The sequence below is a fragment of the Leptonychotes weddellii genome, chromosome 6 (assembly GCF_054177405.1).
Source record: "Leptonychotes weddellii isolate Sample4059 chromosome 6, ASM5417740v2, whole genome shotgun sequence".
In the NCBI taxonomy this organism is placed as follows: domain Eukaryota; kingdom Metazoa; phylum Chordata; class Mammalia; order Carnivora; family Phocidae; genus Leptonychotes; species Leptonychotes weddellii.
In genome coordinates, this window is record NC_138374.1 from 123065782 (window position 1) to 123070104 (window position 4323).

The 4323-nt window shown below is 37.2% G+C and overlaps 1 pseudogene; it reads right to left on the bottom strand.

Annotated features, from left to right (window-relative positions):
- Positions 1 to 1705: 1705 nt before the first annotated feature.
- LOC102745714 (splicing factor 3A subunit 1 pseudogene) lies at positions 1706 to 3639 on the bottom strand (annotated as a pseudogene).
- Between the last annotated feature and the right edge of the window lie 684 nt (positions 3640 to 4323).

Consider the following 4323-nt stretch of genomic DNA (forward strand, 5'->3'; position numbering starts at 1 on the left):
CATAGAAAATAGTGAGAACAAAGGTCCACAGATAAGAATACAGTTGCAACTTCAAGAATTTGGACAGCAACATTTCAACAGTTTTAGTTTGGTCCAAAGATTGTTATTTCTTTCATGCCTTATTTTTCCTTGATGAGCCCAAACCACACTGGCTCAGCTAAAGCTGCTATACAAATCCTTGTCAATTAGCTCACCATTTAATAGCATCTTGCCAAGGCACAAGATTTTACTGATGGCTTTTAAATCTTTGCTGCCAAAAGAGATTTACTTCTTTAAGGATTTCTTGGCAAAAATTGGTGCATTACTCCCATGAAGTTAGACTTACAACTCAGAATCAACTGAAATAAATCATACATGTGCCTTAAAAGCCTATAATTTATCTCAATTCCATATCCAACTTTCTAAATAAAGGTTCTTAGAACTTTTAGGAAGCTTGAAAATTATTGAAGTACAAAACCTATCAAAAAAGTTGGAATGGAAATTCTAGTTTGTGTATTTCATTACCTCATTTAATAGAGCTACACCTCAAAGAGACATATAAGTTGTAAAGAACAACAACAAAAAAACCAAACCAAAACAAAACAAAAAAGTATTCAGAACAGGCATTATTGAGTTTATTTTACCAACATTAAAATATTTATGAGAAAAGTACCCAACAAGCACAAATGCATTTTTCTGTCACCTTTGTCAACCTGATGTCTTAAGAAGAAATACATTTTCCTCAACAATTATTTCACTCTATTTGGCAGTCACCGTTCCAAGTGCTTTGGTGTTTTGTTTGCTCATTTGATTCTGTTCCCCACAGAGTTCCCCTCACTTTTTACACTGCCTACAGTACATTCTGAAATTATCTTGGCAAAATGTGGCTACCGTCTTGGGAAAATAAGCAATATGCAGCAGAGATTCCCAAGGCCACATTCTAGCCTACCAACAGTGTTCTTTTGGGAATGTAATTTTTTTTTTTTCTAATTGAAATTAGAGTCAATTAATGTACTTGTAAAATTAGCATTACTGTCTTTGACTTTTAATTGGAGTGTTTAGATAATTTACATTTTGCATAATTTTGATATGTTTGAGCTTAAAACTATGATTTGGACATCTGTTTTCTCATCTCTTCTTTGTTCCTTTTTCTCTTTTTCTACTTTCTTTGGAATAACTTTTTGTGATTTTTATCTCCTTTTTTTGCCTCTCGCCTATAACTCTGTTATTTTAGTGGTTATATAAATATAGCACTGTATTTTATCATATTCTATCTTCAAGCAATATATTATGTCCCATAAAATTATACGAATCTCCCACAATATACTACCCTTTGTCCTTTCCTGGCCTTGATATTCATGTTGTGACATTTTATTTCTATATGTAGTATAAATCCCATAATGTGTTGTTTTTTTATTTGGTTTAATCAGTCCATTATATTGTATAGAGATTTATAATTAAAATATTTTATATTTCCCCACAATTACTCTTTTCAGTGGTTTTCATTCTTGTTTGTATGATTTTCCTTCTGCTTGAGGGTTTTCAGTTAAAATTTTTCTGGTACAGGTCAGATGGTTATTATTTCTCTCAACTTTTTATATCTGACAAAAAAAGTCCTTATTTTTCCTTCATTTTGAAAGATACTTTTACAGGAGATAGATCTCTTAAGTTAGCAGGTTATTTATTTTTTTCCTTTCAGTACTTTAAGATGTTTCTCCTCTGTCTCTTAACTTACACTGTTTTCAGTGGGAAGTTTCAATGAGAATAAGGAGATTTTTCTTGACTTATCTTTGTAACTCTGTATATAATGTGTGTATACTTGGATCCCATGCTGCTGTCCTTTGAGCCTGATGCCCATATGTTCCTGTATTTTTTTGGTCAGAATCTTTTCTCCCAAGGTAGGGAACACCAGATATTTATCTGGAGCAGGGCTTAAAAGTCTTTGGGTCAGTCCCTCTGTGCAGTGAATTGGCCTGGAGTCAAGGGCAGAGGTGGAAGCATGGGCGTCTCTGGGGGTTGGTACTTTTTGCCCTTCTTCATCATTTGAACCTTCATCTATGTCTTGCACTGGGGGGTCCTGATCTAGCTGGGATGGAGGCTACCCAGCCTTGTACCTTGTACCGTTTCTCAACTTCCTCATCAAACTGACTTTCATCTTGACCTCCTCCCTCTTCCCAATCTTCTTCTAGTGCTCCTGAATGAGGATTTGGGCCCCCAACTCCTCTAGTGTGGTGGAGGGAGAAAAGTTCAAGTCTATTATTTCTACTACCACAAAATCAGGCTGATTGATCTGATGATCTGCAAATGGACACCTGCTCCTTCTCCTCCTCCTCTTCCTTCTTTCTTTTCTTCTTTTGGCCCACTCCACTTGGGAACAAACCTGGCCCAAAACTTTTTTTTTTTTTTTGAGCTTTGTAAACAAGCCTTTGAGGAGAATCAAGATCTTGATATAATGTTCCACCAGCTTGGTGAAGGAGTTGAAAAGTTGGGCTGCAAGTGGAGGAAGTCAAACTGGTAGCTGTGCTTCTCTTTCTAGAAAGATCAGCTGTGTCAGAAACCAGTGCCCATTCCTGGCCACAGGCTGAGCCATCAGCTTCATCACATCCAAGGTCAAAGGCTGAGATGGAAGCTGATATGAGAATGAGGGGCATGCTGTGGTTTGACTTCACCAAACTCGGGAGGGGGCTCTTTGGGCATGCTGGTCTCCTGGGTCACCTAGGCTTAGGCATTCTGCAGCTCCTATTGGGTAGCTTGCTGCTGCTGCTGTATGACCTTGGGGATGGTGGCTGTAGGCTCTGAACCTTCCCCTTCTTGAATTCACTGACCTAGTGACAATGGTAGGCATGGTAAGGGTCTCTGGGGTTCAGGAAGTTGAACTGAGAGTTGATCTCATTCTGTTATATCCTAGCTTCAAATTTAGGTTTGATTCTGGTCACTAATTTGTCAGTGCTATCCATGATGTTCCTGACCTTCAGAGAAGGGTAAATAATCCCCACCACCGGTTTGGAAGGGGTAGGATCCTCCTCTGAAGATGCTTCCCACCTGTGCAGTCTGGGCATGGTGGCTCCTGGCGATGGTGGGGGCACTCCGCTACACAGGTCTGGCCTGCATGACTGCAACACTCAGAGCTGCCCAGGAGTCCATAAGGGGTGCTGCATGCATCAAGACAGGCTCCCTGCACCAATAGAGGATGGTGTGCCTGTGTTTAAGTGTGTGTGTGTGTGTGACTCCTTTTAAGAGTTTATCTGTGCCATTGGATTTAAGCTATTTGATAACACGGTGACTTGATGTACTTTTCTTTATGTTTCCTATTCCTTTTTTGTTTTTAGCTTATTTGTAAGTTTCTTATTTTCATCCAATTTATAAATTTTTCAGCCATATTTATTCAAATATCTTCTTTAACCCCATTTCTTTCTTCTCCTAAAGGAACTCCAATTTAACCCATATGTGAGTGCTTCAAGTTGTGACTCGACTCACTGATGCTGTATGTATGTATGTGTGTATGTATGTATGTATGTATTTATCTTCCTAGTTGCATTTTAGTTTCTATTTCTACGTTTTAAAATTATTTTTCTCCTATAATGTATAATCCATTGTTACTCTCATATAGTATTTTTTTAGGCTTTATTATGTATCTCCTAAAGATAAGGTTTATTTTCTACATAAATTAATTATCATTTTGAAAAACAATTAACAATAGCTTGATGAAATTATCTAGTATCCAGTCCACAATAAAATTTCACCAGTCACCTAAAGTCATCTTTTTCCTGACAAGAATTCAAGTAAAGTTTACATACTACAATTAATTGTTATCTTTCTTGTATTTTTCATCTTAGATATTATAGGGTTTTCTTTCTTTTCTTTTTTTTTTTGAGGGAATATTTATTTATTTATTTTTAATTAAGTTTTTAAAAAATTTACATATAATGCATTATTTGTTTCAGGGGTACAGGTCTGTGATTCAACGTCTTGCACAATTCACAGTGCTCACCATAGCACATACCCTCCCCAATGTCTATCACCCAGCCACCCCATCCCTCCCACCCCCCTCCATTCGAGCAACCCTCAGTTTGTTTAAGTTAATTCCTACATAGTTAACATACAGTGTTATATTAGTTTCAGGCATACAATACAGTGACTCAACAATTCTATACATTAATCAGTGCTCATCAAGATAAGTGTACTCTTAATCCCCTTCACCTATTTCACTCATCCCCCACCTACCACCCTCTGATATGCTAGATGTTGTAGTTTTGTCTATAGAATTTTGATGTGGGACTTCTTTATTGCTCCATATTCCTTCTAACATGCTCAAAAGTTCCTGCATCTTCTTGATATGAAATG